Raw genomic sequence first — 13,825 nt, 5'->3', positions numbered from 1 at the left:
CCGTCAGAAAATACCAATTAAGGGTATGCACACTTCCGGACCACGCTGTATATTATTTATTTATTTATTTCAGTGATACTAGTATCAATGACTAAGATTAAGTCATGTAGCATGCTGATATCGACATTTTGTTGGCAAAACTTAGCCAGGTTGAGATAAGTCTATAATTAAAAATGAGACCACAATGCTAACTAATGTTTAAAATACTTAAGGGAGCGGGTTGCTTTCTTTAAGTCCGAGAATCGGAAGCTGTATAACGTTTTCAGAGTAATCGCTATTTCACAAATGGCGTTGCATTCCATTTTTCTCAAAGTTTTCCTATAAGATTTATTATCGTACTTTTCTGAAAAGTAAGCATATGTTCCAAACAGTGGGTCTACACATCGGTAGAATTTCGTTTGAATTGATAAGATGCTGTAGAAAATTAAAAGTATCATGTCTCATGTTTTAATTTTCTCTTTAACAACTGAAAAAGATTTGAATTTTGTAATACTTTGATGTATAGTATATGCAAAACAAAGAACTGGTCTAGCGAAGACGTTTGAAATGACGTCTATCTATAACTATGGAGAAACACGACATCTTTCCCATTGAGAAAGAAAAGTCTTCAAATAATTAGTCATTATAAGCTTAGACGGCGAACTATTTAACAATGAACATCACATCGAAAATACTTACTATCTTATTAAATAATTTTTACAGGATTGCTCAGGATTATTTTTAAAAGTATTTTTACTAAATAATCGTATTTTTACCCAAGAGTACTGAAGGAATTTACTTAAGTAATTTTTACTTGTAGTTTTTATCTTCTATATATTAACTAGCAGAATGTCCGTTTTCCCACGAGGAGAATACATTTCATTTTGAACATAAAGGGCACCAAAACTGTCACCAATCAACTTAAGGATCCCAAAATATATGAATTCAACACTAATATAGATCATTTTTATATATATCCTCCCCTCCCCTAAGTCGCACCATCAAAGTGAAACGATGATGATGATAATAATAAATAATAATACTAATAAAGAATTTTATTGTCGTTAAGCTATACATAGCAATAGACAACGTCAAAATGTGATGCAATATTGATACGTAATTATAAATAAATAACAATCTAGAACTAAATTAATGATGAAATGACATTACAAAATAAATGACAATAACAATATGCATTTTAATTACTAGCTCAACACGATATTAGAAAATACGTTACATTTCTATTGAACAATTAAAATACTCCTGTAAAGAATAAAAGGACGTTGCAACTAAACAGTTGTATACCTTACTTTTAAATCTATCTATATGTTCATTTTTAGTGTTGTAGACAACTTGTTATACAGTTTTATTCCAAGCGTCTCATAGCTAGTTAACGATTTGGACAGTCGTTGATATGAAACAATTATGAGTTTATTGCTTCTAGTATTGTACGAATGGATATCTTGTCTGAGTTGTAAATTTTGGTGATTACTTTTTATATAGAGGAGTACTGTGTAAATGTATTGATTAATTATTGTCATAATTTTAAGATTGATAAACAACGGTTTGCAATGAGCTAATTTTTCTGCGTTTGAAATAATCTGATGGCCTTTTTCTGTATCAGAAGAATGCTATTTACATGACAATTGTTGCCCCAAAATAATATACCATACAAAATTATAATCTGGAAAAAAGCAAAGTAAGCTGATTTGACATAGTTATCAGGAACATGATTTTTTAGTTGTTTTAACAGATATATTACCCTTGAGAGTCTCCCAGAAATATAATTAATATGCTGTTCCCACGATAACTTGTTGTCAATATAAATACGTAGAAACTTCACACATGTTGAGTTAGTCTCAACAGGTACTTCTTTTAGACTAGAAGTCGTAGGTTGAGTTTTATTCTCATTAAGTAAAAAAAAAAAAAAAAAAAAAAAAAAAAGTATCTAGGAAGGTCGTATCGTCAGCATATAGTATAGAGTAAGCAGATAAAAGGTAAGGTAGATCATTTATCATTAGTAAAAATAAAAGTGGCCCAAGTACTGAACCTTGGGGTACTCCGTACTTAACAGATACAATACCAGATTTATTGTTATTTACAAAAACAATTTGTTTGCGGTTTCTAAGTAAGACTTGAATAATCTAAAACTTAAACCCTTGACACCGTAGTACTCTAATTTTTTAAAGAGAATTGTGTGCTCAACACAATCAAAGGCTTTGTTTAAATCACAAAATGTTGCCTGAACAAAATCCTTATTTTCAAAGCCTCTAATACCCTTCTTTACTAACGAATCGATCGCTCCAACAGTAGATCTTCCCTTTACAAAACAAAACTGTGAATCACTAATTACGTTATGCTTATCAAGATAATCACATAACTACATATGTATCACAGTTTCAAGAATTTTTGAGAAGACTGGTAGCAGAGAAATTGGTCAATAACTAGATGGACAATTTTCAGGCCCCTTTTTATAGACAGGCACAACTCGTGATAATTTTAAAACTTCGGGGAAGATTCTCTGTGTTAGACATTGATTAATGCAATGGGTAAGCGGCAGAACAATGCAATCAATAACTTTTTTAATTACGTTGCTCGATAATCTATAAACATGAACAGTTTGAACACTTAAAGTTATTTACAATGTTGAGAACTACTTGTAGAAATATATTTCTGAATACAAAACTATCCTGTATAGGATTTACAGATTGTTCCATGAAATTGACTGCCGTTACATCAGGTTTGTCAATATTATTGTGTACCTCATCTACAGAGTTCACGAAATAATTAGTAAAATCTTCTGTATGGGGGTAAGCGCACTCCCGATTACTCTTAACTATAGTATTAATTACATTTCAAGCTTGTTTACACTTATTAATAAACGATTCGATTTTTGCCGATGTATACTGCTATCTCGCTTCATTAACAGCTTGCTTATATGTTTTCCTACCTTTCAGATAGGCTGACCTAGTTGCTTCATTTTCCCCTCTCTTATATATGTTTAAATGTAACATCACCTGACACTTCATTGAGTAAAGTTGGAATTATTTTTTTTATGTAGCTTTTTAAGTAGACTCTGATTAACTTTACAAATTCTTTGTGGGATGAAGATGTCAAAAGTTATAGAGAAATAAATTCAAGTGGCGTTCAAACAGTGCATTAGAGTCATTGTAATTCGATAGCAATTCAAACCAATTAATGTTGCAGATTGAATTCTTAAACTCAGATATTTTACCATCAATGATTGGCCCAGAGACAACTATTTTACATTCTGTGGACAAGGCATCAACCTCCTTACTTAATAGTGCGTTATCCAATTTTATCCATACACAATCATGATCAGAAAATGGAAATATGGATATATCACAATGACTTTGACAAATTAAAATTTATAAATATGTTATCAAGACAAGCTAGACTTCTTGTTGGCTTCATATTTGTAATACTATAATTAAATTGCCTTAACAATTTTTTCAATTCGTCTACACTGTTCTTTGTTGTTGTTACGTCAAAATCAGAATTTAGATCACCACCTATGACTCTCTTAAAATTTCTAAAACTAAGCCTACACAAAAAGTTTAGCAGTTCCTCGAGCCTATCTAGAAATACTATTGAATTACCGTTTGGGGATCTGTATAGAGATACGAAAACCAACTTAAGACACTTAATAACGATACCTGTGGCCTCGAAATCGATTTCAGTATGTAGGAAGTCAAGGTCTAATTTCTTACACTTAAGTGAGAGCTTGTTTCTATCAAAAATAGCTACCCACCGTGAGCACGGTGGTTCTTACAGAAACTATTAACATGTACATAGTCATCTTATTTCTTAAACACAATTTCATCTTCTTTGGACCAATGTTCACTTAAACCTAAGACATCTAAATTATCATTCCCAAAGTCATTTAACACTACATGTTTATTGTTGAACCCTTGAACATTTAAGTAGCCCACTTTAAAATCAATAGTGTGGCTTTGTTTTACATTAACCTGTTGTGCTATAACCGCTTGCAGATTTTTTCGCTAGGTCTGCATCTTTAACTCTATTGATCTAAAAAATTAACATGCGCTATTGGTATTGCATCACCTGAGGCAGTAGACTGTAAGATTATGAGTTGAACAAATTTATTACACATCTTCTCATTGCTGTTTAAATGTAGCCCATGTCTTGTGAAATGTGACCTTCTAGGAACTGCAAACCAACGTACTTTACATTTAGGAAAGACTTACATACCTTTGCTATTTTACGATTGGTACAATTCAGTAGTATATTTACACAAGAACTCTCTACCAAGTCATTTCTGTATGGAATTTCCACTACAAACACATTAGTCTTTATTAACGTACTCAACACTTTGCACAAGTTCGCACTGCCTCCTGACCCTCATTCCTTGCTACGTTATTCCCTCCCGCGATTACTATTAATGTGTCTTTCATGATCATGTTTTTGGACAGCGATACACAATCTTTCAACACTTCGCTGGTTCCGGCCCCAGGCCTCGTAATGCAGCTTACATCATAATTTGACTTGAGTTTTTCGTGTAGTAGGTTAACTATATTTCTAGCATGACCATCTCCAAGAATCAAAACATGTCGTTTGTTACTTAATTGCAATTTACTCGGAATTACTTCTTCTTTTACCTCTGAGTTCGTTTCACTTCTTCGGCAACGTTCTTTTGTTTCTTGTTTGCACTTTTCTTTCCTATGTATGAACGATGATTCTTTTGAGATGAAGGTTTCCCTTGCACATTGACTGTTGTTTTTCTTAATTGTGCAAGAGCACAGTTCTTCCTTGCATTTGAATTTTCTACCATTTCACTGTATAGAACCTCATACTTATTGTTCACTGGTACAGAATATAACGTTGTAGATAGACCTCCTTCATTCAGCATATTACTTGTTTCAGATACCATATTTTCTGTTCCCATATTATGATGTCGTACCTGTGTCTTATCGTGTCCAGCAGTATCCTGTACTACAGAGTCAATTTGTATACTTACTTCGTTAAGTTTCTTTTTTAATTCCATGTTTCCAACTTTCAAAGATCCCACATCACACTTTAAAGCACATAGTTCTTCATATAATACACTTAGTATTTCAGGTGTGTTACATTTGCATTCAACACTTTCCATTACACATTGATTATCACAAGAGCATTTTTCTTGAGGTTGCTTTTGTGATAATTGTATTTTTGTTTCTAATTTTAATTTCACATGGTTTACATACCTTTTGAGCACTATTTGTTTCGGTTTTGTCACAAATTTCACACTTAATTTTATTCTCTACACTGGGAGACTCAAAACTCTTACCTACCTGTGGCGCCATCTTGCGATAGCTACCTGAAAACTATTCCAGGCCAGAACCTCATCTATGTTGAAAACTTGATCGAGATCGGTCGGGTGGTACAAGAGTTATTAAGTCACAAACATAGTTATTTATATATACCGGTATACATATTTGAAATCAAAGCCTAGGAATATTAAGGCTGTAAAAAGGTTTGAGCGCTGAACCTAAGCTCAGGAGAGAACCGTAATTTTTTTGGCCTGTAGGCTTAAATATAACATAATGAAAGAATTATCTTAAATTAAACTTCTTTGACTTTGAACAACTTCTAAAATGGCACGAAATAAGAATTTATAGATTGAGAAAATGTCATAATGACAAAGAGTAGACAAAGGTGATCATTATTTCTAATACTTGGAATAAGGTTTAGCAATGCAATTATTACAATACTCTTCGTGGAGTGTTGGAGGAAAGAAGTCTTCTTTCTGCAGGAAGTAAGATCTCGTTGATTAGACTAAGAAAAACGCAGATCAACTTGGCTGTTGTTTACATACGCAATCTTGATTTTTTCCCTATTAGTTTATATGAGGAAATATATTTATTCTTTGCAATGAACGAAAATTTAATGGTGTAATTTTACCCATTTCTTTTTTAAGTGTCGAGAATCCTAGCTTGATAAAAATGAATTTCAGTTATTTATAATTTTAATATTACAGTACAACCTCGTTTATTCGTCCCTCGTTGACCCGGATCAGATTTGTAGGCATTTTTTTAAACAAAAATTAATGTTCACATAGATAATTTTTAACTGTGATAGCAAGAGCGTAACTATAAGTACGCCAAACATTCGCTTTTTATTTTGATTAAATGTACAGTTCATGCATAGATTGTACAATACGTTATGGCAATACTGTACATAAAATGTTCTCTGTCAGGTTTAAGAAAGCTTTACTATAGTGTCACAGGTCATTGAAGTGGATTGACTCACCATCTATAAATAGCTTTGACCTTGGTTGACCCTAAATCCCTACCTCACTTCCCCTTCCTCAGTTTCTTCAGTTTTCATACTGGTTGCAAACAACACTTCTCATTTTGTTTATTGTATATGTTTCAACCGGATTGTTTTTGTTTAACTTTATTGCTATAATTCATAGGTGTAATTTTAAATTCAGCTTTGATTACTAGTTACATATTTTTTATGTAGACATTGTTTTTGCACTTTATCAAAGTGTTTGGGAGTGTATTGCAGTGTACAGATTTAAAATGCTTATTGCCCATATTATCCGGATTTTCTATTTTCCGGGTTGCTTTTGACCCCAGTTAGTCCGGATAAACGAGCTTGTACTGTACTTAAATTAAATTTGATTGACAAATTACCTAATAAAATTACTCAATGAAGCAATAAACTGCATAGAAAATAACACGTTAAGATTTTCATAGTGTTTACGCAATTAATGAATCATAAAGGAAATAAATGTTTTTATATACCTGGCATCTTCCATTAGTTTTTGAATTCTGATATTTCATTCATTTACTTCTGCGAGCATCTTCGGAGGCAATAGTCTTTTTGATGAAAAATGGAATATGAATTTACATGTTATTTATTTATTTATTCACTTCCTCGTATATAGTCCTATGGAGATAACTACTCTACAAACTCAAATTCTTAAATTGAAATAACTTCTCGTCAAAATTCTTGAACACTTCACACAATTGTAAAATTGTATTTACAAGCTATTGGGGTAATAACAATTTTTTATTCACGCCATAGTGGCCAAACCCTGTTTGTGGTGTTTCTTAGTTTGTTAATATAGTTTCTGGTTTTATCTAGAGATCTTTGATCGTAATTAAACTCTGCTCCCCTAGTCGTCCAACACGTAAATTCAAATCCAATTTAATCTTTAAAAAGGCTGTTTCCCCCGATGATGCTCGTAGAAGTCAGTGAATGAAATATCAGGAATCAAAACAAATACACGACGTAAGGTACGTAAAAACATTTTCTTTTGTTTATGAAATTAAGAAATATGTATTAAATATAATAATAATAATAATAATATAATAATAATAATAATAATAATAATAATAATAATAATAATAATAATAATAATAATAATAATAATAATAATAATAATAATAATAATAATAATAAGTCCGACATTTATCTAAATTATCACCTTTGGGGCCAGAGACCAGGGATCGATTCCCGGCGGAAGCTAATATAGTTAAGATTCCACGTTAAGCTGTAGGTCCACGTGTTATATAGCCTTGCTGCTGAGAGTACACTAAACACAAAATCAAATTTAAAAAATTAAAAAACATAATGAAAACCATTCGCAAATAGTTCCAGTAATAAATGTCATTGTCAGTGCGTTTTATATATAAATATTAGAATCATATAACAGTATATATATATATAAAACGCACTGAATTATATATATACTGTTATATGATTCTAATATATATATATATATATATATATATATATATATATATATATATATATTAGAATCATATGACAGTTAATTTTGAGAAAGTAAAGGATGTTGGCAAGCATTGATAGCATTACCATGAAAATATTTAGTTTGCTTTTATGGTTGAACCATGTCTTCCTGATCATAATTTGTCATTTTTAAAGTATTGTTGTACTTTGGTTACAAAATACAGGATGTTTATTTCAAAGCAACATTGCCATAAAACAGGTCTTATTTGTAGCTGCTGCGCAGCATTGCTCTATTATGGTCAAATATCATAAGAATACTTTCAGTAATTAGCAACAGTTTGGTTGGAATATTTTGCTACAGAGCAAAAAACCACAAATAAAAAAAAAAGAAAAAGAACTTTCGCGCAACGTAAGAGATAAAGCTTCTACAATACTAAATTTGACTGTCCCCTGTTGACGAAGATTAGAAGTATCTAAAGAAGCGATCCGCAAATCATGTATATGAATATTGTATGAAAGCAATAATGTCAATTAAATGATCACTGACGTTATAATTTGTGCAGATAATGCAATAGAATGCGATGTTACTTGAGAAATACTGCCAAATAAAGGGTTAAATAGATTAAGGGAATCAATACAATAAAACAGTTAAAAATTTCGTTCAAAGAATCGTTTCGTTTCGTTTCGTTCCGTTCAGTTCCATAAAAGTTTCGTTCGATTCAAAGCATAAAGTAATATTTTCTCACATAAACCAGTAACCTGAAAAAGCCAGATGACGGAGGTACTCAACCCAAAGTGTTGAGGGTGAAGATTAACGTCCTCAGAAGAAATGTATATCTTCTTACTGCAAAATTTTACTTAGCATGCGCGCATAACTCTATGGTCGAAAGTTGTAAGAAGCTTGAAGGATGAAAATAACACACCAACAAACATATCGTTCCGATACATTTTCAAACGTTACTTTCCGTATTATGCACTTCACATAAGTTACATTTTTCTAACTAGATCATTAAATATATTTTCCTCAACTATAAGGATTATTGTCAAATCATATAATGAAAAATCGCTCTTGACTGTGCAACTGGAAAGTCAAAAGCAGGTTTTCGCTTGAAGAGTGATGCAATATCATTGAGATGTCGATTCTTCTGTATACTTTTGTGTGTATTATTCAGTAATAGGATTTTCGGCATCCATTCTACAGCACTTCAATAATTCTACAGAGACATTAATAATAACTTTTGTTCTGACAATAGCTTGTACTAACACATTATTCAAAATTCCACTGATTAGTAGAGTGCGAAATAAAAATGAATGTATAATTTAACTAGAATCTCAATAATAGGTTATACGTGAACTAAGATGTAGTCATGATATATTTTGTTCACTTTCTTGCTTTTTTAAAATTTTGGTTCAGATGATATCAACTTTTATCTTTCTAGGTTGGTGGAAAACACGATCTCGACAACTTCAGAGTTGGTGTCGTTAATAATGGAGTTTCTGCTTGAAAATTGTAATTATGAGAGTAGTGAATATTGTTTTTTGTAATCTTTCTTCCTTTCTATGAGTACAAGGAGTTAAAAAAAAAACAGTATATTATGTTATGTTTCTTGTTTTTGTTCTGTCTTTTATGATTCGTAATGTTAGTTTAAGGTTTATCGTTTTAATTACATAGTTGGTTACATAATCGTTACGAGTAGTGGAAATATATTATTTCATGGTCAATGTTTTTTAGTTGCTGAAATTAGAAACGAAGAAATTTGGTAGGGAGAAGCTATGGTATTTCATCAGACTGTGGGTTATTGTTCTGAATCATGTATCTTATGTATTTGCGTGGAAATTCAAGTTTGGGGTGAATTATCAACAATATGTCATAAAAATGTAGATATGATGTGCGACATTTAACCACGTTACGTTCCAAGACTAAAGTACAAGTTATTGTGGAAATATTCAGCAAAGTAATAACTATTTAGATATTTGAGCTGGAAACAAGTTGGCTGTCCATTAACATCAAGAAATGCAAATGAATTATAAAGAACTAAACTTAGAAATCTATTCTGATTGGGCAATCATACTTACAATAAGTTCTCCTTCCCAATCGTAGACCATAGCTCCCATTTCGTTGTTGTCACTATGAATAGTATGCATACATTTGTATGGATAAATGCATAGTTCATTTTAGTACGTCTATATTTCTAAATATTAAATGGCACGAATGTTATAAAATCATTACTTTTGTATTCATAATAAGGAAATTGTCTTCTGTGTATCATCGAAGTACAGAAATGTTGGAGATTAGTTTCCATCTCTTCTTATGCAATAATATAGACGTTATTATAATGCTTACTATTGTTTATTAAAAATATTTACGTTATTATGTTTATTATTGTATGTGTATTAATTTCGTATTATTATTAATAAGTTAGTAGGATAAGTTTTTGAATTGATTCTTTTAAATATATCCATTACATTTACAAGGAATTTTTTCTTGTAAACAGCAATTGTGCACTAATATTAGAAATGTCACAATAGTAATTAGATTTAATAAATAGTTTTTAATACAAACCTTTTCTCTGTTTATGTTTTATTTCTTTAACATAATAAATATGATTGTGTATTTTGGGAAGAATTCATCATCAACTTGCTATGTGATGGAATTACTTTTGGAAATCAATATCACATTTCCTTTCGCATACGGATGCAAATACTGGTAAATGGTGTATATTCACCTATTTTTATAGCTCAACATATTCATCTAAAATAAAATTTCTACAATATTATTAGCGTTTGAATCTGAAGAGAAAATCAATAAGATGTTAGAAAACTTGGAGAAAGGACTGTAAAGAATATGGGATGAAAATAAATGTTAAAAAGACAAAAGCCATCGTAATTGGAACGAAAGGGTCAGTGTCAAATATAGAAAGAAGTAGGAGAGGAGAAAATAGAACAGGTGATTAGTTTTCGATTCCTAGGAAGTAGTATTAGTAATGATACGAAATGTGAACGTGAAATAAAAGCAAGGTTAGAAATGGTGAAAGAAGCCTTTAAGAGGAAGAAAATACTATTTTGTGGGCCTTGAATAAAGAGTTGAGAAAAAGACTTATAAAATGCTTCGTGTGGAGTATTGTATTGTGTGGATCAGAAACATGGACATTACGCAAAAAATTATGAAAACTTTCGAACTGTGGGTGTGGAGAAGAATGGAGCAAATTATCTGGGTCGAACGGAGAACGAATGAGAGGGTGTTAAAAATGACAGGGGAGATAAAAACAATTTTAGATATTATTAAGGCGAGGAAGAGAAACAGGTTGGGACATTGGATAAGAAGGAACGGAATCATGAAGGACGTTTTAGAGGGTATGGTCACAGGAAAGAGAGAGGGAGGGGGCGAAGGAGACTAATTAATGGTTGATATTAAAACAGAAAAAATCATACGTGAAGACGAAGAGGTCAGCAGAAGACTATGGAGCATGAAAGCTTCTCAGTTGGAGCATGTAACCTGCCAATAATGGCAGAATACCTATGGTGATGATGATTAGTGTTTAATGGGGAAAATATTTGAAGATAGATCTCATCGAACTGAACGAAAAGATATGCGCGAGTGTAATCCTCATGCGTGGTTTACGAGAAAGATGAGAAAAAAGATTTTTTTGTAATAAGCTAATGCTGTACGATAACTACGTCACATATTAAGGTGAAACTAATTACTGAAGTATAACTTCTTCAAGATTTTTTTAATGATACGACGACAGTACATAGTATGATTAATGAGATAGCGCAAAATGACGATTTAATTTAATTTTTGTTTATGAAAATACTTCCTTAACGATCAGGAATGTCAGACTGAACAAACTGAAATGCTTGAGGGTAATTCTCATGCATGTTTTACAAGAAAATCGAAGAAAACGAGAATTTTTATGGCGTAGAAACGTTTGTTGTTCGTTGCCAATTGATACTTTTTATTCTGCTGTTACAAGTTGCTTATTTATTCATGCACTTTATATATAAAATACGCTATTAACCCTAGATTACAAACCTTATTTTATACTTACGTGGTTACAAACCATTCTTAAATTTTACGACTCGATTTTATATTTTTATTATTTCTGTGTATATTATTATTTTTGAAATCTGAAAATAGGCTTGTTTATAGAATTATATCGACAATAATATGGGATGCCTTTGGAATTCTTTATTGAATAAGTACATGCAATAATTATGTATGCAAGTTATTAGGTGTATATTTGAATAAGATATATGACGTCATCAAGAAACAGTTACATATATGTTTGTAAATTTTATCATATATATTGAAATAATATATAACTAAAGTAAAAGGTCAAGACAACCAACAAAAGTAACATTGTGCATATAAACTTATAAAAACGTAATTAGGTGCATACTTGAAATTGTCTACAAAAGTTTTAAGTTTTTCTCAATTTTTCTCGTCACACACTACGCAACACACAGCTCTGTGTTCAGCGCAGATTGCATTCTTGCATTGCCTGCAAAAGGTTGTTGTCATCCTCCTTTTTCTTCACGGACAATAAAAGCAGATTTTCCTTGTTCCATGTGGCGGGTTTGCTACAGGATTAGTGGAAGGGATGTCCATAATTTCACAGATCATCATACGTAGTTTACGTTGAAGTGTCGGTGCTTGTAAACGAGTTTGCATGTGAGGATTAGTTAGCTCTTCATAAAGTTGTCTCATGAACTTAGTGCGCTTCATAGGCTTTGTTTCATTTGCGAAACTATTTAGGCAGTAGATAACATACGCGTTTACAAAGGAAATATTCAACATTCCAAAGAACAAGCATAATGGCCAACGCTGGGTCTTCCTGCTGCAGGACATATTTTGGCACATTTGGTCCATTGTGTCCACTCCTGCCTTGGTTTCGTTGTACGATTCAACAATCCTGGGCTTATATGTGGTTGGATTCACCTCTGGAGTACTGTGCATGGTCGAGAGAAGAACAACAGTTTTGTTCTTCTTTGGTTTGTAGGAAACGAGTGTCTTCTCTCTGTCAAAAAGAAAAAGTGAAGTATTCACTGGTCTTCCATTTTTGTTTGAAAGTACTTCAGATGGAACACCTTTCCTGTCCAGTCTTAACGTGCCAAGCAGAGTCAGGTTGAAGGGATCTGCCAGTAGGTCTTCGGCAAACTTTACACTTGTAAACCAATTATCTGTCGTAATATTTCGGTTTGTTCCATGTATAGATTTGTAACTTCTTTCACAAAATACTCCGAAAGAGGTAAACCTCCAGTCTGCATTCCCTTACCGACATAAGGGATTCCATCTATCATGTAACTAGTGTTGGTGTCACAAGCCATGACAATCTTTATCCCGTACTTGCAGGGTTTGTTTGGTATATACATACGGAAAGGACATTTTCCTCGAAAACCTAATAGCTGTTCGTCAACGGTTACGTATGATCCAGGTCTGTATTTTGTGCGACAGTTTATAGTAAAGTCATACCATAATTCTCGAAAAGGCGCAAATCGATCATCTCTTCCTCTTTCCATACGCGTTTGTTTGTCGTCGAAGCGAAGACAATTCAAAATAAATTCAAAACGTTCGCTGCTCATTACACATTTATACCGACATCCGCTCCAAGTATTGTCAAACAGTTCTCTCACAGCTAAATGATTGTCCTTACTAACAGCACTATTCACCAACAAACCAATAAAGGCCAGCATTTCTTCATTATCTATAGATGAAGTTGTACATTTTTGATTAGCATACCTTGGTCTCGCACGATTTATTTCTTCATTTGTATGCAGTACCAATTTCTGTAACATCCCCTCGTCAAAGAATTGAGAGAAGTATTCCAGCGGTGTTGTAGCCAACTTTGCCTGCCCAATAACTCCCCTCTTTGTAAGAACAATATTTCTAACCTTGGTGCGAACATTTACTGGACCTGGACGAGTATATGCTTATCCTTAGCACGAACCACGCGTTCTTTAGGAACGATAATATGAGGGTCATGATCTCCGTCAAGTTGTCCGTAAGCAGGGGGTGTGAGAGTAGGCGTACCAGCAGCAGGTGGCACACAATGAAGCATTGCAGTAGACGGACCAGGATCAGGAGACAGTGGGCCAGCAGCTGCGAAATTAGGAGACATGGCAT

General features: G+C 32.6%; 1 protein-coding gene across 2 annotated transcripts in view; it reads left to right on the top strand.

Annotated features, from left to right (window-relative positions):
- LOC145680389 (NFX1-type zinc finger-containing protein 1-like) overlaps positions 1–10,256 on the top strand; it is an 84,117-nt gene extending 73,861 nt beyond the window's left edge. The window contains exon 12 of one of the 2 annotated variants that reach the window (XM_081750829.1): positions 9,141–10,256. The gene's annotated coding sequence lies outside the window, so the exon portion shown is untranslated. The remainder of the gene's footprint in view (positions 1–9,140) is intronic. The other variant, XM_081750828.1, reaches the window with a different exon arrangement.
- Positions 10,257–13,825: the final 3,569 nt, after the last annotated feature.

Source organism: Thermobia domestica, chromosome 3 (assembly GCF_964235325.1).
Source record: "Thermobia domestica chromosome 3, izTheDome1.hap1.1, whole genome shotgun sequence".
In the NCBI taxonomy this organism is placed as follows: Eukaryota; Metazoa; Arthropoda; class Insecta; order Zygentoma; family Lepismatidae; genus Thermobia; species Thermobia domestica.
This window is presented reverse-complemented; position numbering and strand designations above follow the sequence as displayed.